The sequence below is a fragment of the Garra rufa genome, chromosome 1 (assembly GCF_049309525.1).
Source record: "Garra rufa chromosome 1, GarRuf1.0, whole genome shotgun sequence".
Taxonomy (NCBI): Eukaryota; Metazoa; Chordata; class Actinopteri; order Cypriniformes; family Cyprinidae; genus Garra; species Garra rufa.
The window spans coordinates 94530097-94551229 of NC_133361.1; the positions used below are offsets into that span (position 1 = coordinate 94530097).

A 21133-nucleotide genomic window follows, 5' to 3' on the forward strand; every position below is an offset into this window, starting at 1 on the left:
CCAAGTATAATTAAAACAAACCAAGCATATGGAGTCAAAGGAAGAGATATAGCCGACATAACAATGAGTATAAGGGACACGATATGGTACATGAAAGAAAAAAATGAAGAAGGATATATAATTAGTTTGGATTTTGAAAAAGCTTTTGATAGGGTTGAGCACGGGTATTTATTTGAGGTTTTAAGGAGTTTTGGGTTCGGGGAAAATTTTATTAAATGGATTGAGATTTTATATAAGGGTGCACTAACAAAGATAAAATGTAATGGGTTTTTAACAGAGTGTTTTAAAATAACAAGGTCAATAAGACAGGGTTGTCCACTCTCAGCATTATTGTACTCACTTGTTTCTGAACCCTTGGGACTGGCTATAAAACAGAATGAAAGAATAATAGGGATAGAAATTGAGGGAAATAAGGCTGAGGGGAAAGTTTTTCAATATGCTGATGACACAACAATAATTGTAAAGGGAAAAGAGAGTGTTAAAGAAGTTATGAAGTTGGTAAAAGAATATTGTAGTGGGTCTGGAAGTAAAGTAAATGAGGAGAAAACGGTATATATGAGATTTGGTAAAGCTATGGTTTTAATGGATTGTTTTAATTTTAAGGAAGTGGAAGAAATGAGGATTTTAGGAGTTGTAATGGGAAAGAATGAGAGGAAAGTAAGAGATGAAATGTGGGAGCAACTAGTAACAGATATAGAGAGAAGATTAAATTTTTGGAAATTGAGAACTTTAAACTTGAAGGGGAAGGTTTTAATATTGAATGTTTTAATGGTTTCTAAACTTTGGTATGTTTTATATGTTTCTGAAATACCTTTATGGACAGAACGGAGGTTGAAGAAATGTTTTCTTGACTTTTTATGGGAGGGGAAACCAGCAAGGATTGCACATAATACGATTTTAGGGGCGATAGAGAAGGGGGGCTTAGGTTTAATGGATGTGGAACAGCGAAAAAATGCGTTGAGAGTAAAAATAGTTAAGAAATACCTGCAACAAGATAACAAAACTGAGTGGAAAAAAACAATGAAATACTTTTTAAACAAATGTGGGGATTTTAACATGGGGGACGGAATATTATGGATGAAAACAAAAATTTGGATGACGGAAGGATTACCCGAATTTTATAGAGAAATTTTTAGTGCCTGGGGGAATTTTTTAACGAAAATCGAGTACAATCCGCATGGAAGAGAAAACATTTTAAATCAACCTCTGTTCTTAAATAACAACATTTTAAAACAAGAGAAAGCAATATTTTTAAAAAAATGGATGGATGTGGGGATAACAAGAGTGAGAGATGTTTTGTATGAATTTAAAGAGGGTTTTTTACCGATACAATATATTGTGGATGCGATGGAGGAAGCAAAAGAAGAATACAGTAAACAAGAAATAACAAATAAATATGAAATTATTAAAAATGCAATACCCAAAGAGTGGATTAAAAGAATAGAGAGTATGGAAGGAGAGCAAACAGAGGGAAATATTTTTGTGAAACTGGGGGGAAAAATGTATGATTTTAAAGAATGTACTGTAAAAATGTTTTATTGTGTTTTTAGAGATGGTGTTTTTAAAGAGCCGATTGTAAATAAGTACTGGGTGGAAAAATTCAAGGATCTAAAAGAAGAATGTATATGGAGAAACATGAGGGGGAGGTGTGTTGAAACAAAGTTAGGATGTTTGGAATATTTTATAAGGCATAAAGCGGTTTTTACTGAGTCTGTTTTAAACAAGGTGGGAATGGAACAAAATCCAATGTGTAAAGTGTGTCATGAAAAAGAAGAGGGGATTTTACATTTGTTTTTATATTGTAAAGAATTGGAGGATTTTCTAAGGAAATGTAAATGTTTAATTAAAGATGTGAGCGAAGGTTGGGATGAAAGTGTAATGGAATGGAAAAGAGTAGTGATGTTTGGTTGGGAAAAGAAGGGTCAACACAAAAAGTTTATAAATCTGTGTATAATGTTAATGAAAAGCGCAATTTGGGAAAGAAGAATTGTGGCCAAAAAAGAAAAAATGGTGTTAGAGGTTTGGACTGTTTTTAAAAGGAAAATAGAAGTATATGTAGAACAATTATATGTGTATTTTAAAAGTGAAAATATGCTGAAAGCTTTTTATGATGTTTTTACACCAACAGTTTGTAATGTTTTAGAGAATTTCATGTGCAAATTGCCAGGAAGAGAAAGAGCTTTCTAAATCTTAAGTATAAAAGGCATGATTTTAAACAAAAAATACGAGATGAGTAGATTATATTTTATCTTATTTTTAATTTTTTTTTCTTTTCTTTCGTCTTTGTGTGGACAACTATATTGTATTGTTGATGTTTCTATTGGTTGAAAATTCATCTTATGTTTAATGTGTTCCTTTTGCTTTGTTGATGATAATGTGATGTATTTTTTCATGTTTATTTATTTTATGTCGTGAGACTTCTAATGTGAAGCACACATTGGAAAATTTGTATTATGAAATTTCTTTAATAAAAAAAAAAAAAAAGAGCGCCCGATCTCGTCTGATCTCGGAAGCTAAGCAGCGTCGGGCCTGGTTAGTACTTGGATGGGAGACCGCCTGGGAATACCAGGTGCTGTAAGCTTTTGCCTTTTCTTCACTATTTATATAATATGCTGGCTTTTACGGAGGCTAATCTTTAAATAGCCCACTTTTTGGAGCAGCCCTCGATTATGGCCATACCGCGCTGAGAGCGCCCGACCTCGTCTGATCTTGGAAGCTAAGCAGCGTCGGGCCTGGTTAGTACTTGGATTGGAGACCGCCTGGGAATACCAGGTGCTGTAAGCTTTTGCCTATTCTTCACTATTTATATAATATGCTGGCTTTTAGAAAGACGTGTTTTACCGCTCTATTTATTACAATCATTTAAATGTATTATAGAGTTTTAAGTGTTTTACATGTTTTTTAGGCCATTTTATTACTCTTAACATTTTAAGTGTATGTGTCTTTAATAAATGGATGGTTGGCCTGTCATGTGACTAGACACATGACAGGATGCAGGAAGTACAACTGTATAAGAGAGCAGCATGACAAACAAAGGACAGTCACCAAACTGTTGGATTGAGGAGTTGCTAATTTTAGAGCTCAACTTTCCATTCACCACCTGCAAAATTTGGATTACACTTTCTGTGGATTGTATATACACTGGTGGACACTCACATTGGACTTATCAACACACTGGGATTCTTGGACTGTTTTTAGGGTATGGACAAATGAACTGTATTCTTTTAACAGAGTTTACCTGTTTTTAGGGTATGGACAAATGAACTGTATTCTTTTAACAGAGTTGACCTAGTTTTATCGTGTTGTTTTAAAGTCTTTTATGTGAACCTTGTAAATACACCAAATCTATTTAAACCAATTTTCTTTTATGTCTCATTCTTTTAACCACTAGTCATCTCTCACAGTTAAATCTGACCCCATTTTAGTCTTGTAACTCGGCTGATAAGGCCGATTGTTACACTTTTATGGGAGACCGCCTGGGAATACCAGGTGCTGTAAGCTTTTGCCTTTTCTTCACTATTTATATAATATGCTGGCTTTTACGGAGGCTGATCTTTAAATAGCCCACTTTTTTGTAGCAGCCCTCGCTTATGGCCATACCGCGCTGAGAGCGCCCGATCTCGTCTGATCTCGGAAGCTAAGCAGCGTCGGGCCTGGTTAGTACTTGGATGGGAGACCGCCTGGGAATACCAGGTGCTGTAAGCTTTTGCCTTTTCTTCACTATTTATATAATATGCTGGCTTTTACGGAGGCTAATCTTTAAATAGCCCACTTTTTGGAGCAGCCCTCGATTATGGCCATACCGCGCTGAGAGCGCCCGACCTCGTCTGATCTTGGAAGCTAAGCAGCGTCGGGCCTGGTTAGTACTTGGATTGGAGACCGCCTGGGAATACCAGGTGCTGTAAGCTTTTGCCTATTCTTCACTATTTATATAATATGCTGGCTTTTAGAAAGACGTGTTTTACCGCTCTATTTATTACAATCATTTAAATGTATTATAGAGTTTTAAGTGTTTTACATGTTTTTTAGGCCATTTTATTACTCTTAACATTTTAAGTGTATGTGTCTTTAATAAATGGATGGTTGGCCTGTCATGTGACTAGACACATGACAGGATGCAGGAAGTACAACTGTATAAGAGAGCAGCATGACAAACAAAGGACAGTCACCAAACTGTTGGATTGAGGAGTTGCTAATTTTAGAGCTCAACTTTCCATTCACCACCTGCAAACTTTGGATTACACTTTCTGTGGATTGTATATACACTGGTGGACACTCACATTGGACTTATCAACACACTGGGATTCTTGGACTGTTTTTAGGGTATGGACAAATGAACTGTATTCTTTTAACAGAGTTTACCTGTTTTTAGGGTATGGACAAATGAACTGTATTCTTTTAACAGAGTTGACCTAGTTTTATCGTGTTGTTTTAAAGTCTTTTATGTGAACCTTGTAAATACACCAAATCTATTTAAACCAATTTTCTTTTATGTCTCATTCTTTTAACCACTAGTCATCTCTCACAGTTAAATCTGACCCCATTTTAGTCTTGTAACTCGGCTGATAAGGCCGATTGTTACACTTTTATGGGAGACCGCCTGGGAATACCAGGTGCTGTAAGCTTTTGCCTTTTCTTCACTATTTATATAATATGCTGGCTTTTACGGAGGTTGATCTTTAAATAGCCCACTTTTTGGAGCAGCCCTCGCTTATGGCCATACCGCGCTGAGAGCGCCCGATCTCGTCTGATCTCGGAAGCTAAGCAGCGTCGGGCCTGTTTAGTACTTGGATGGGAGACAGCCTGGGAATACCAGGTGCTGTAAGCTTTTGCCTTTTCTTCACTATTTATATAATATGCTGGCTTTTACGGAGGCTGATCTTTAAATAGCCCACTTTTTGGAGCAGCCCTCGCTTATGGCCATACCGCGCTGAGAGCGCCCTAGAGCAAACCAGGAAGTGTGTGACTGCAGTTTGGAAAGAGAGATTCTCTTACCTTCTCGATTTATTTGGTTAGTGTGAGTGAAAATAAGATTTGGTTTGTGTTAGTACGTTTTTTTGTTTTAAACCACTAACCAGCAGCCGTGCGCTGTCTGGGAAGTGGTTTGTGTTTGTTGTTTTTTCGCAAGTATGAGTGATTCGGACGGACTACACGGCAACAACAAGGAAATGGCGGCAGAGACAGAGATGGCAAAAGAACAAAGGACTGAATTAGGACAACGAGAAAGGATCATAAGCAGCACAAAGAGGCTATACAGGAAAGAGGCAACAATAACTATTGATGTGAGTGAAACAAGAGATGGCAATGCAGAGAGTATCATTAAAGCAATAACGAAGAAAATCGGTGTGAAGGGAATTTTGGCGGTGCGCCCGAAACAACAGAAACAATATGAGGTAACAATGGAATCTGAGGAATGTTGTGATGAACTGTTAAATGGACTGGATATCAATGGACAAATTTGTGAAGTGAGGAAGTTGGAAGACAGGGAGTATGTGGTGTCATTTATGCATATACCCGTCTATCTGAGTGACGACGACATCATAACGAAACTGGAGGGGTGGGGAGTTATCCCTGTCTCAAGTATGAAGAGGAGATGTTATCCAGGTACGGATATTGAAGATGGAACAAGGTTCATCAAAGCTAAATTCCCAAGAGAGGTGGCGTCGCTCCCATATAGTACGCGGTTTGAGACAGCAGAAGGAACTCAGCATTTTCGGGTGATACACAATAAGCAGGTTAAAACCTGCCGGTTGTGTATGAGCCCGGAGCATTTCCTGAAGGACTGTCCAGACTTTAAGTGTCGCAAATGTGAGGAGCATGGTCATTTTGCACGGGAATGCAATGCAGTGAAGTGTCCAGACTGTTTTAAAACGCTAAACAAATGTGAATGCTGGATGCAGAACAACGAGGAAGAGGAGGAGCAACAAATGAATGGGCAGATGCATAACAACACTACAGAAACCCAAGAAACAAACGAAAAGGAAGAACAGTACGAGATAACTGGAAGAGAGGGACATGGGTCTAGTAAAGAACAAGAAAAAGAAGAGCAACAGGAAGAAGAAGATCAGGAGGAAAGAATGGAGGAAGAGAAATCAGCGGAAGAAACACTATCAAGGGGAGGAGAACTGATTGTAGTAGAACTGACAGGAGAGGAAGGAATAAAGAACCAAAAGGACAGAGGACTGGGAATAATGCCACGGAGAAAACAACTGAAGGTAATACCTAATTTGGAAATGGCAAAAAGGAAAAGACTTAAGTATTGTAAGGAATTAATTAGCTCAAATTTATAATGATTCAAATAAGGAATCGAATCGAAAGATTCGAAACTTGATTAAATTGATTCAGAATTAATAGATTACACTTCTTAACCATTCGTCCAGCAAAGTGGTCAATTCAGCATAATGTATTAACTCAAAAGGTTTATATTATGTTCCTGGCCAAGATCACAAATAAACCAAAATATTACGTTAGGAAATTTTAAAGCTGAGGTAGCTTGATCTAAACACAGATAGAACTTTTGTGAACATAAAGTCAAGACACTTCTTTTAATGAAACAATGATTTATTGAACTACTCTAAGACACAACGCTAATCTACTAAACACAAATAAACACACACACACACACACACACACACACACACACACACACACATTCACACTCACACTCATACAGTTCCGGGGATGAGAAATTACTGAGTTGAAGAGAACCCCAAATGTTCTAGTATCTTAACTAGTTCTTAGATCGCAACCTTAGAAAATCACAAAAGCAGAGACTTAGCTTTTAACTACTTAGGGAGTATTTTGCACCAGTTTCAGCTAAGTAAAGAGAGATCTTGTTACTTGCATTAGTGCCGGGAACGGGGGTTCCGGGGGCTCGTCTGAGCGAAAGTTCTGGTTGGTTGCTGGTCGATGAAGTCTTTGGGAGATCCTTCGAAGTTGAGGATTGGGTTGCTGGAGCCGATCTTTCGGTTGCCTGGTTACGCAGGTTGATGCGTTCGGAGCTCTTCTGTATCAGAGTTGCGAGACTTTGAAGAGTTTGGCAGTCACGAAGTTTCAGTTTGTTCTGTAGAGTTTTGATGGCACCGTCGCGTGCTTGGTCGAGTGGTCGAGCGCAGATGGAAAAGCACTCAAACCACAAGAGGCGAAAGGCGTGAGGCGAGAGCTGGGAGCTCTGAGTTCGCTGAGTTATTGCTGAGTTCGCTTAGTTCTGTTAGGAACATGAAGTTTTAAACGGGCCGCTAGGGCACGTCCCACGATGCTGGGATCCAATGGCATTGCTGAAGGGGCGGGTCATGCCACCCCCTTTCTGTCCTGTAATTCCTTTTGGTACGCAACTTATTATGATATGGATTTCTCTGCAATTTTTGTTATTAACTTCATTAAACTATTTCGATGCCTAAAGTATACACAATATCATTTCCTCGTTCATTTTGCTGTGTATCATTCATCCAGACAATTCATTACATATCAAATAAGGCCATATTGCTTGCATGCTAATACATTTCCTTTCCCAAAGGCATATAATGCATAGATTAAACTCAAATCATCACATAAAACACAGCAGGCATATAAAAGAGAACATACTGTTGCTCTAATAGCAATACTAATAAGTTGACACAAGACACAAACAACATCTCCATCACTAGCTGAAGTCTGGTGCAAGGATTTAGTTATTTGGCCTGGTTCAGTTAGAGGCACTTGCAATAACGTAGGGCCGCATCGGTGAGAATTATTGTTAATTTGGCTGTCTTGATTGACCGGAGTATCGGGATTTCAACGAGGCGGTGTAGACGTGTGCTCGATCAGGTGCTACGTCAGACAGTGCTTGGGATCGTATTCAAGGCGGGCTATCCATTAAGGAGTCTCTTTCTCGTAGCGCATAGGCCATGGGAGTAACTAGGCATTGCGTTTGAGCGTAACCGTTTTGGTACAACCGCAAATAGTTCGTTCATGAACTTGATAATTTTTAGTTTGAAAGGGTGCGGGGATTATCACGATCTGTGACGGTGCTAAATCGTAATTCAGCTTGGAGTTTGTTCACATGTCGTTTTAAGGCGGCTAGGTTTAGAATGTTAAACAGAGTGCCCACAGCCGCACCAGCCCCAGCAGGGCGCCCAATAATCGTTTGGGACGCCGGTTGTACCCGCTTAATTCAGCCTGGGTTACGAGCTCTGCTCTGATTGGATGTTTCACAGAGCTGTTGAACTCTATAGCTCGCACATGGATAAAAATATATATTTAATTAGGAGCTCTAGCCGCTTTTAATATGCGGTTTGTTGAATCTGCCGTTTTGAATCGCCGACATTTTAGTCTCATTACTGTGATGCATGTGCTCTGTGTAAAGTTACAATGCTGAGGGAGTGCTTACCACACAAGTTCAGCTGTTTGTCAGTGATTCTCCAGATCTGTAAATCATTGGTCATCATCAGCGCAGTTATTTCTCCATCATTCACCATCATCAGTGCAGATAACCGTGTCCCTTCAGTGACTTGCCTTCTTTTACTGATGTGCTGACGTTACCGATGATTGGGCGATGCAAATGTTGGAGGCGTAACTATTAATGATCCCGGGAAAGTTTCGTAACAGTCGGTATTATGTTGGAATTGACCTATTTTTCGTTGATCTTTTGCAAACACTAGATTTATATAAGACAGAGGAAATGGTGGTGTTTGAGACTCATGGTATGTCATGCCCATGTACTGAACTGGTATTATTTAACTATGCCTAGGTAAATTCAGTTTTACATTATTTGGCACCTTTAAAGATAGCAATACACAAAGAAAAAGGATTAAAAAAAAAGAAAACAGTGCTTTAAAAAAAATACTGAATACTTTTATGCAAGTCTAAAGTAGTCTAATAACACTACAGAAATTGAATGTAATTATTTGAATGTAAAATAAAACAGCAGAACAGCTGTATCCAGTCAATGCGAAGTACTTTCAGTGTGTCCTTGACACAGTAATTATAAGTCTTAATTTTTTGTGAGAATTTAAACAAAAATTCACATTTGTTACTTGCTTTACTTTTTCTGCTCAATTATGTATCTGTAGTTATTGTGACAGGGGGAAGAACCACTCGACAAGGCAGGCTTAGTGAAAACAAGGCCCCGGAGGGTGGATTTATTTACAATAAATAAAAGGAGAATGAAAGTAGGTGAGCCGGTGAAAAGTGCTGGCGTGATCAGTGCTTTCTGTGCTCCAAGTGCTCAATCCGAGTGAGAAGAGGGTGTCCAACGTGCTCCAAAACGTGTGGGCTGATCGGTCACTCGCCGCTGTCTGTCGGAGAACAAGAGAGAAAGGTTAGACCACGTTGCATTCGGCTCGAGTCCAAAGTCTATCTGTTTGCTTCAGCATGTGCTGCTTAAATAGGCCGTGGCTGATGAGGTGCAGCTGTGACCGATCAGCCGGTGGTGAGTGCGTGCAGGTGCACGTGGTTGGTTGCCAGGGCGACGCTGATCCCTCTGTGGAAGCTCGTCACATTATATTCAAAAGCAGCTAAGCAAGCTTTAAAAAAATCTCCATTCCAAGCACAATCAGTATTACAACACTTCTGTTCATGTGTTTATTCTTTAATATTATTGTTCTATTAACTTGGCAAGACTGCTAAATTTAAATGTCACTATTACAATTTTAGCTGTTTCCGGTTTTAGTTGTAGTTAGAGCTCTACAGCCAAATGTCCTTTGTTTTGTCAAGTTTAAAAAGTCTTTATTTTCCTAACATGACACAGCAATATTAAAATTTTAATAAAAATGTACTACTGTCACAGCACTCACTTAAGCCCACAAAAGTGAAATGTTAGCCTTCCTCTATTTCTGAAATAGTGCGAGACTGACAGTCACTGCAGTGTGCTTTGTGGCTTTCAAGAACATGTAGTGCCACTTGCTGTTGGCAGTTGACGCATGTTTGCTGCAAAGACTTTCCCTCTCTCACACTATCATCCTAAAATGCAAGTCACACAGATAATGTAAGGGACACCATAGATATAATACACACCAAGAAGCTTACCTTTTTTATTATCATCCCCATTTAGTGGGAGATCACATTGCAGTGGGACAATGTAAGCTACAGTTTTATTTAGACTGCTTCTTTCCTTTAGATAGTTTATAGAATAACCCTCTGCCGGCATAGCTATGTCTATAAGTTGTCAGCTCCTGCAGCAGGGCATCAGTTTGAAACCTCCAGCATGCTTTAGTAGAGGAAAAGCCTCCTCAATTATTGTAATAAACTGTGGTGGTGTGCACTGCACATCACCAAATCTTACTTTTTTTTTTTTGCCAAGACCCTTTGCCTGGAGGCATGTAGTTTCCTCAACACTGGGAATTTGTTGTGTGTTCACTAGAGCACAGCAAAAAAATAAATAAAAGTGCTCCCATGGCTGGGTGGCATTTACTTTTTTTTAACCTTTACTCTATGGCTGAAACAGTCTGCTCAAAGATGCCGTGACCTTGTTTGGTCGGTAAGCTGAAAACCGACAAGGGGAGAGAAATGGGAGCTGAACAGTTGGAGGCACAACTGTTGGTCCTGTGGACAAAGCAGTGACAGATCCAGCAACCGAACCCATCAGTCCAGCAGTCGGTCCAGTCAGACCATTAGTCAGTCCAGCAGTCGGTTGTGCATTCTGTAGAGCAGGTATGCTTGAGGGTGCTGTTAATGGTCCATCTTGCACTCCTGTTTGGTCCCCGAGAAGTTGACCCAGCTCCATTATAAGTGCTGATGCCCTGTGACAATGGATAAATAAAAAGGAAATACAAAAATCAAACATAGTTCAAGTTCACAGCAATGCAGTGCGAGAGGCTAGTGATGTCCAGCAGCCGCAGATGTGCTAAAGTCCTTCAAAAATAGAGATGAAATAGGGGCATGCACTTGGACACATCCATTTTCAAAATGACCCTGGTATAACTAGCCAAAAGCTTAAGTCCAACTCTTTTTTGATAATTATTTACTGACACAGTCCAGAAAAGTATACTGTCTGGCATATTGGGGTGATATTCTGCCAACCTCTCCCCAATGTGAGACTTATTACATTAAGTTTTTTGTTAAATCTGTAGATTCGCCAAAGGCTTGGCAGCTCTTCTCTGCAAAAAATGTATGGCTTTCATATTAACAGAGATAATATTAAATTCACTAGATTTTAATGATGTTATAATATATTTTGTCATGATCTGTCATTACTCAATAGTATTATCAATAGGTTTTTACACCTAAAATCATGCCGTTTTAAGTAAACATTTTTGTCAAAATTGCGTTATTTACATATTCTTATTCTTTGACCACTCATTTACATTGTGTTATTTATTTTTGTAAGCTGAGTACATTTTGGGACTTTTTTTTAAAAACAAAAATGGTTTTATCTACAGAAGTCCATGGAACGCAAAAACTTTGAAGCTCAATATCTCAAAAGTGCTCGGAAAGCAGATAAAACCTTATAATTCTAAGGTGACGAGGCAGTCGTTGAAAAACACATCCAATCTTAGTTTTTAAGAAACAGGTTCAATGGGAGAATTACAGCTTGGATGATAATTTTATCTCCCAATTCAATACTATCATGGTACTTAAAAAATAAAAAAAAATAAAAATAAAAAAAAGAAACGAGTACACCATGGAGAACCGTTTAATCATGCACTTAGCTAGACTGTACATGATGTATAAGATGAGTCATATTTACCAAAACAATTCTTTCCTATTTTTTCCATAAGCATCATCCATAACTACTGCATTCTCTTGAAAAAAAAATCTAAATTCAATTAAAAAAACACACATTTTCATTCATTTTGCGCATACTATAAATAATATAAAATTATACAAGAAATACTACAAACAAAAGTATTAAAAATAGCAGTAGTAGTAATAATAATAAACATTAAAAAAACTTTTTTTATCTAATGTAGAAGAATCCGACTCTTTTGCTATGTTAGTATTAGCGGCAGCAGAATAAACATGGGAAGTGTCGTGGGTTTTAAAAAACAGGAATATCTATTTTGTTTATTTAGCATATCTCTGCGAACTAAAGCAGGTACAGAAAAACAAATGTATAATTAACTACTCATTAAAATAATAAGATAGTAGATAAATAAGACTATAAAATGTGCAACCACCCCCGTCATCAAAATACCTATTGTATCACATAAATGTGGTTGAAAAGACTGTGTATGAAACAGCTTTTGCCTTCTGTTTTAAAAGCAGCAAGATATGAATATGATTTGGTCAAAGGTGAACTGTAGGGCAAACTGTAGGCCAACCCAACAGCTTTTCAATTGACTGTTGCATTTTTATTTATTATTTGATGCGCATGTAATCTTGTTTTTTGAAAGTATATTAGGTAGCATAACACTCATAGAAAACAACATATTTTGCCCTGCTTGAACAAAGTGGTTAACTTCTGTCCTGCAAGGATTAAAATAAAGCAATTTCATTTGAATTAATATCGTTTTTTGCCCCAGCCCTGATGATAATCATCTGTAAATGAACCTGAGAAACCCAGCTAACAATTTTTGGTTCCCAGAACGTTCTGGGAACGTTAGCTTTTGTTTTCCTTACATAAATAGAACGTTCCCCTAACCTATAGTGAACGTTATATTTACGTAAAGAAAACTTTCCTGGCTAACCAATAAGAAACGTTATATTTATGTTCTCTGAAGGTTCCCAGAATGTTCTTCTAACCTCTTCAATCCAATACCGCTTCTGCACGTCAGTACTCCCGTGTCCCGGAGTAAGCGGCATGGAAGGCGGACAGATGTGAATCTCAATAATCAGTACTACCCCATGTCTTGTTTTAAACTATTGTTTAATCATTACAGATAATCAGAGCACATTTAACATAGGCACCTGGCCAAGTAAATGAACAAGGGCAGCTGTCTGCTCGAGGAAGAGGAGGAAGAGGAGGAGGAAGGGTGCGTGGTGTAGGAATAGGTGGAAGAGGCCGTGGTGCACGAAGACACTGTGCTGTCCCGGATGAAATTCGGGCCACAGTTATAGACCATGTCATCAACCATGGCCTCACAATGGCGGAGGCAGGTCGCCGAGTGCAGCCTAATGTGCCTCGCTCTACAGTCTCCTCCATCATCCAAACCTTTCGCAGGGAAAACAGGTATGTTGTCAGTGAATGATGGAATTATATGTTGTATAGGACAGGACACTGCACACTGTGTGTGTGCTTGTGTGTAAAACAACAATACAATTACATAGGTAACTCATTCTATGAGGAATACATAAGGTATACAGTACGAATGAAGTGTCCATTGAATTCTATATCTAGGATTGGACGACAACCTTGCATGGGTGGCAAAGTGCAACTTCTCAATGAACAACAAGAACAAGAGATCTGTAACATGGTGTAGGATTTCAGCGCGAATCAGACAATTTAGGAGATTCGATTAGAAGTAAAAACACTTCTACTACAGCCTCAAATTCCAGCAACTCCAGCATGACCAAACCCCGGTCGTAAAATTTGTCATTTGACACCCAAGTGTCCGCCAGTTTGAAGCAACCAAGTAACTAGAAGCTTAAAAATAAGAACTTGCAACATGAAACAAAAGGACCCTTGTAGATTGTCAAAATTTGGAGCAAATAACCAAGATTAATGGTCAAAGAAATGCACATTTTGAACATCACATGAGGAAATCACTAGTAGAGACTGTGCTTGGTTTGTTCCCCCTATCCACACACTGAGATTCCTTCCCTAAACTTTTGACCTCCCAGCTTAGAGAACAGACCCTCACAGTATGGCACAAGAAACTGCCTATTGACATATATATGTATGCACCCAAAATTATGCTAAAAGAACTCATGAGCAACTCATCATTTCTATGCATAATTTCCTATTCATATATGTAACCCATACATTTGTCTATTATGTTTTAATCACTTATTGTGTATGTCCCTTTTGATAACTATTGAATAGTTTAATGGTTTATATTGGTGTTTGGTATGGTTGAACCCGAAATTGTATTCTTGAAATGTTTCTATACTTCAATTCTTTGTAAAATGTATTTTCGTCTTGTTATCGAAATCATGTCCAAATGTAACTTTGCCAAAGAGCGGGAAAGTTGGGACCCGTGGGACTGATAAGATAACATTGTGATTTATGGTTTGGGTGGGGAAACTAACAGCACCCTAGTTAAAACAATGTTTTAATTGGTCAAGACACCATGTGGGGTGTGTCCAAAGGCTGAGTTTAAAAACTCAAGGACACCCTCAAATCTCTCTCTTATCTCTTCATAAGCTCCCTTACGTCTCTCACGCCGCGTCTTGACGCTGCCTGGCCTGTGTGCCAGACGCTCCTCTAAAGGAAACATGAGGAGACCATTCCACTGCTGTCTTTTACTTTAATACTTTTTATTTCTTTCCGTTGAGAGTTTCGTTTCTAGTTAAGTTTGTGCAAGCCGCGACCGACCTAAACGTCTTCGCTGACCTCAACTTCAACAGCACGCAACTCTCATATCCAGCCAACGCCCAAGCACACAAAGGACCACAGAACCAACCAATCAGCAACCTCGGGAAAGCCCCTTTCTGAAGCGACGCAACTAAAGGAATTCCCAAAGGCAATGCGCAAGTAACCTCCAGAATCTTACTGAACTGGTGCATTTTGATATAAAGTTTAATAACCTCTTTGAGAGACTCAATACGAGGGTTAATTAAGTGATTGATGGTTGTTCAGGTCTAAGCAATTGCACATATTGCTAACTTGGGACTTCATATTTTCATTCCTTTAAACTCATTCTTTCCTCATTTTCTCTTTCTGCAACCTGTGTGAATGCGTGTGTTTATGTTAGATAAGTTTGTATGTGTTAGGTTTATCCAATAAATTCATATTTTTATTAAGTATCTTGTGTTTCGTGCTTACAAGTTATTGCCTTAAACTGCTGATTTTGCTACTGTGCTAATATATAGTGTTTTCACTATATTCTGGATAGTAATATCCATTGCAGAGTTCCTGTTAAACGGCTTGTGAAAGAATCGCGGGTCGACTCTGAAACAGCCGTAAAACAGCGATTCTGTTCAAATTCCCTATTGAATCATATTCGATTCCCTTTGAGCTAAATTATAAATTATTATGTAATTAATCCCTATTACAATCTTACAATGGTGATGGCAAATAATGTCATCACATTGAGACAGATCCGCGCTGCAATCCTACAAGATAATGCCATATTCCAAAATGTCAACTCTATAAGCATCTCCACAATTGATCAGACACTGAAGAAGCATCAGATGACATTGAAGCAAATTTACAGGGTACCATTTGAGAGGAACTCTGATAGAGTGAAAGAGCTGCGGTACCAGTATGTACATGTAAGTCAGTTACTGGTTGTCCATCATTATAACCTTTTTACAATTAAGCAGTGGTTCCCAAACTTTTTCTGGCTTCAGTACCCACTTTACCTGATTTGTGTATCCAGGTCTTCCAGGATGAAAGTATTTGATTTATCTGACTTCAACATTTTGCCTAAAAACTGCAGCTTACTATATGATGCAATTATCAGTATAATCCTTATATTGAGGAATATAACATAAAACAAGAAAAAGGGTTAAAGAGCTGCAATTAGGGCCTCCCATGTAAATCTAATACTGTCGGTTTTATTGTAACTATTCAGTAAGTCTATCATTGATGATTTCCCCCCTCCCCTTTCTGTCAAATACCCCCTGTACTACCTCTGCACAGGGGTACATGTACCCCAGGTTTGGAACCACTGGAGTAGTGGCCTGTAGTACTGAACTTTTGGAGAACATAGAACATTCCTATGTAATTGTCTGTAACTGTAGTGTATGACTCTTCTGTATGACTGATTTGATGTTTTTTCCCCCCAGTATTGTAGAGAATAAATGGCATTGGAAGGAAACGAGACCCCTCACATCCTTGTGTTTGTGGATGAAGCTGGCTTCAACCTGGCCTAGGGCCGAAGACGTGGCCGTAATATTATTGGCCACCGGGCCACAGTGGATGTCCCAGGCCAGAGAGGGGGCAATATAACTATGTGTGCTGCCATATCTGAGAATGGTGTGGCCACTCACATCCCCAGTCTTGGCCCATACAACACACACAAGCTCCTCATCTTCTTGGATCGCCTTCATTTTGATTTAATCCCTGAAAATGAGAGAGGTCTCGTAGGGCCTCACCTACCACAACATGTCATTGTATGGGACAATGTGAATTTGGTCATGGTGTTCCTACCACCTTACTCTCCTTTCCTCAATCCTATTGAGGAGTTTTTCTCCGCTTGGAGGTGGAGAGTGTATGAGCATCGGGCTCAAGATCAGAGGTCCCTGCTCCATGCAATGGACGCTGCATGTGAAGATATTACAGGAGATAATTGTAGGGGACTTGCAGTGCTTGCACAATGCCAGGGACGAAGCATTTTGGGGGCACTGACTGTTTAAATGAGAAGGAAATTTAGTTTTGATACATGAGTGAACTGTTTTGGTAAAGGTATGAGCTGTTGCAGGTGAACCATGGTGTTGAGCAGAATCATCCACATTATTTTGGCAAAAGCACCAAGAGTGTTGAGAATGTCCGGTCTGTTTCAAGAAATGAGCCAAAGCAATTGAGAAGGATATTTGCCATTTTTGTGGCACTGACTTTTTATATGGGAAAGGAATTTAGTTTTGATGCATGAGTGAACTGTTTTTGGAGAGATATGAGCTTTTGCAAGTGAGCTATAGTGTTGCTGAACTGTAACACTGTTTTGCCAAATGATCTTAGAATTTTGAGAATGTAATTTCTGTTTCAACCAATGGAGAAAAACTGTAATTACAGTCATGCATGTTCTCTGATGGAAAAAAGTAAAAAGCATGATTGATTTGATACTGTTTCTATGTTAAATCAATGTTAAATCAGTGATTTAAGTTAAAGAAATGTTGATTTAATGACCATCTTGATCGATTTTTCACCATTGAAATAACATTATTTCAGGGTGCAAAACTGACAAAAAAAATGTTAAATTTCAACATTGATTCAATGATAATATGATTGATGCCTTAGCATTGATTCAATGTTGATTCAGTGTTGGTCTGCTATCTAGACAGACAGACAGACAGACAGTCAGTCAGTCAGTCAGTCAGTCAGTCAGTCAGATAGATAGATAGATAGATAGACAGACAGATAGATAGATAGAGTTTGAAAAGTTCAAGTTTAAAAAGTTTTAAGTTTGATGGTTTTCAGTCTGAAATATTTTGAAGTTTAAAGTAGTTTTAAAGCTTATGTCAGAAGTTCAAACTTCGGGGCACCATACATATCCATTATATAGAAAGAAATCCTGAAAAGTTTTCCTCAAAAAAAAAAAAAAAAAACAATTTCTTAATGACTGAAGAAAGACATGGACATCTTGGATCACAAGGGGGTGAGTACATTATCTGTACATTTTTGTTCTGAAAGTGAATAATTCTTTAAAGGGTCACATAACTCTAAAACACTTTTTTTGAGTTGTTTACAGATGTATTAATATATGTCACTAAAAATGTTACAAAGTGGAAATTGGTAATTTTTGTGCTTTTTGTGACCATTTCGTGCATCCGGTTTTAAAAGTTACGTTTGAGCCCGTGACGTAGATGCAGTTTTTTTTTAGCGCTCATTGGCTGCGTGGCTTGTACAGTACCGATCTACGTCATCGGCTTGACGGCCCCTTTTAAGCATTATTAATGAGCAGTGTAACATTATACATAACAAAGAACTCATCTAATCCAATCACTGCACCGTGCTTTGCATGAGCTATCGCAGTACTTATGCATTGGAAAGTAGCACTTGTGTCACTTGTTTACGTTGGCTGGCTTGCTGTTTCTGAGACATGGTTCGTGTTTGTGCCTTTCTAAATTGTAACAAAACAAAAGAGTTGTTTTCGTTTCCCCGCGATGCGACCAGAGCTAAAGTTTGGAGGCGCGCTGCTGGGTTGCGGAGTCCTACGAAAACACACAGCAAATTTGTCTGTAAGGAACATTTCATACCGGACAGTTTTTTGAATTGGGGACTTGTGCAAACCGGTTTCGCGGATCGTCTTCTTTTGAACAAAGATGCCAGTCCAGTTCCTTTCGATTCTGCCATCTGCACGAAAAAAGGTAGGTGTTTGATTTGCACATCTTATTTGAATTTATATTATATGATGTTATCGTGAACAACAACCCCTAATTTTTATGTTCGGACATGCTCAAAGTTTTTTGTTAAAGCATTTTAAATAATGTGCGTGTAGTACTTTGTGTCTTTTTGCACTACTTGGTAACGTGTTGTTGTTAAATGTTCGTAAAACAATTGCAGTTAATTAATGCATTATTGAGAAAATAAGCTTGGTCGTTTGTAAAGTATCAAGTGATTCACACTATGTAACTGCATACATTCTCACCTTAGATCATAACTCGCAGCTATGCACTACAATGAAAACAGTGCAAGAGAACAAGCAACAACTGCTACTGGACAGCTAAGATGGCACATGCAGTATCCTCGCTACAAAAAGGGAGAATGCACAGTGAGGCCAATAAAGACAAGGCCTACATATGGTATGCAATTTAGCAGCATTGCCTATATGCAATTACCAAATAGTTTTTGTTCTTAATGTTCTTTTCATTCTGCAGGGTATGTGGATCGATTACTGGAGGTTCTTTTTGAAAGTGTGTTAAAGGACCCGAAGCAGTTTCAGGACGAGCTCAAGAGAGTGCACATTCCAGAACACTTGTGTACACAGTTCACAAGACCTGAAAAATTAGAGGCTGTAGCAATGCACACTTCACGCTTCAAATCCTTCACAATGGAGTAGAAGAGCCAGCTGATGTTCACAAATGCAGAATCCTTGTTATTTATTTTAAGTACAGTTTATTTTTATTTATTTATAGATTTTGTTTTCTTTCCATTTCAAACATATATTTATATGTATATTTATAGTTGTAAATTCTATTTAAAATAAACATTAGTAATGGCAATTAAAACTGATGACTGTCTTATTGTGCTGAATGTTTCACCATTTAGATACTTTTCACAATGTGACCTTTAACATGTCCATTTACATGTCTATTATACTAGCCATTTAGTAAATGTGTCCCCTGCTTTGTTTCTTTGAGTGCTATTATCAAATGATAATCTACCAGTCTACCACTTGCAAAGTACCGCATAATTTGTTCTGTTTACATATTTCATCATGACTGTGAATGCTAATGTTAGGTTATATTCTACTTAGCATCCAAATGTCATTAAATCAGTAAAGGTTAAAGATTTTTTATCATGTGTGTCTTCATGAAACCCTAATATGTCTCTTTTAAGTGTATATTGATTATATGTCAGCAAATTAATATTTTTAGGTCTATGTACAAGTTTAGGAAGCAGAGAAACTACCATTCGTTGCAAATACATATTTTTATTTACTACAAATTTAACAAACTCAAATAGTTACATCAATCAAGTGGAGGGGGTACAAAACCAGTATAATTTTCACTTTGTTCTGGGAACTGCTGTCTGATGCGTGTAACTGCACATGAGGGTATGACCACTCTGATGTGTCTGCCCAGCACCATCGGACCAAATTTCTGTATGCCAGGTGTCTGTAAGAACTGATGATAACATACAGGTTCGTTTATATTGATACACTGTTCAGTATCATAAGTGTAGTGTTTACAAAATAAGGCAGTCAAATAATATTATTTCGCAAAAAAATATATAAAGACCAACCTGTTGAGGGAAGGGTTTTGAAGATCTCCAAACAACTGACGATACGTGCCATACACTGCCTGCAGAACGTATGGGTTCAAAGCGACAGGCTCAAAACCTGGATGATCCATTATACAGGAAACACCGTTCACCTTCGCATCTGTGCCAAACCTATTTGCCAGAAAAGTGATTTTAGTACTTGTTGGTACAGGCTGGAACATCAATACTTTTAGGTGATATTGCTTCAGACACCATTCAGTGCATTGGTAGTGTTACCTGTGTTATATCTTTACAACATACGTTCTCCCCGGGACCGAGTCTGGAGGAATTACCACACGAACACCTATTATAAGATTACAATATGATGCACATGTATAACATTACTTTAAAACGGGACATAGTGTCTGCAAACCAAAAAGTGTCTACTTTACGTTTGCAGCGTTCATATACAAGATCAACTTAGAATTACTAATTTGCTATTGTGAAAATATTACACGCTACCAGTGTGACACTTCTATCGGTGCTTCATCTGGTTCGTCTTCACGCTCTTGTGTATGCTCGTGAGGGTCCAACGGTTCAAACTGATAAGGCAGTGGACCTGCACTGTCATCATTTTGATCAAACTGTGGGGATTCTGGTGGGGAGAAGTCCTCCACTTCCACACTGCTCTCAGAACCGCTGTAGCTGCTGCTCTCGGTGTCACTGTCCATCTTGCCAACGTGTGTGTGTTTACATTGTCGGTGTGCAAATTAGCAGAATTTTTTCACTTATTGTCACTCCCCATTTAATGCAGTCTCCGCCTTGTCTCCACACTCTACCCCCACCCCTTACCTCCAGTGAACAATGCCCCTTTTCAGAAAGTTTTTCAAACCAGAGGTGTGAAAAAGCACCTCTGAAACAGGGGGGTGTTGTGACCCTTTAATAATCGCCAAACACGTTCCAGGCGCAGACAACCAAATTGCTGACTCTTTATCTTGCTTTCTGTTTCAGAAATTCAGGAAGCTGGCTCCAGAGGCGGACCCATCCCCAACTCCAGTTCCTCCTTATTCAGAATTAATATTCCCATGACCCACCAACTGAAACCTCTCCTCGACGCTTCTCTCAACACTTTCCTCCAAGCAGTTTCTCCCAGAACTCTCCAGTCATACATAACAGCATGGAGATGCTTCAATTCTTTCCACCTCTCGTACAATACACCATTCCCTGATTTTTCGCTACTTTCAATTACCTCATTTATCTCCTTCATCAACAGCGTAAAGGGCCTCCAAGTTGGGTCCATCAAGGGCTTCCCTAAGCGGCGTCCAATTTTTTCATAAACTGATATTCGGCGCCCCCTCGCCCGAAATAGGTAACGCACAAACCTCCCTTCTGATCAAAGGGATCCAACGTTCTCGGCCCACCCGACCCGACCCTCGTCAACCCATAATGCTAGACATCCTCACAAGATGTATCCACACTCTCCGCACAGGTTACCAACCCCTAACACCGCTCGCACACTCGACACCGTGT

At 38.8% G+C, this 21133-nt stretch overlaps 4 non-coding genes and 1 pseudogene across 4 annotated transcripts; 4 read left to right on the forward strand and 1 right to left on the reverse strand.

The window, feature by feature from the left end:
* Positions 1-2665: 2665 nt before the first annotated feature.
* Positions 2666-2784, forward strand: LOC141346086 (5S ribosomal RNA). Its single transcript, XR_012357140.1, has one exon. It is a non-coding gene; the product is annotated as a 5S ribosomal RNA (ribosomal RNA).
* An 802-nt stretch (positions 2785-3586) lies between these two features.
* Positions 3587-3705, forward strand: LOC141292478 (5S ribosomal RNA). Its single transcript, XR_012340523.1, has one exon. It is a non-coding gene; the product is annotated as a 5S ribosomal RNA (ribosomal RNA).
* Positions 3706-3789: 84 nt separating this feature from the next.
* Positions 3790-3908, forward strand: LOC141346093 (5S ribosomal RNA). Its single transcript, XR_012357142.1, has one exon. It is a non-coding gene; the product is annotated as a 5S ribosomal RNA (ribosomal RNA).
* Positions 3909-4709: 801 nt separating this feature from the next.
* On the forward strand, positions 4710-4828 carry LOC141318992 (5S ribosomal RNA). The gene has a single exon (XR_012353274.1). It is a non-coding gene; the product is annotated as a 5S ribosomal RNA (ribosomal RNA).
* Positions 4829-19371: 14543 nt separating this feature from the next.
* Positions 19372-20334, reverse strand: LOC141322403 (P2X purinoceptor 7-like; annotated as a pseudogene).
* Positions 20335-21133: the final 799 nt, after the last annotated feature.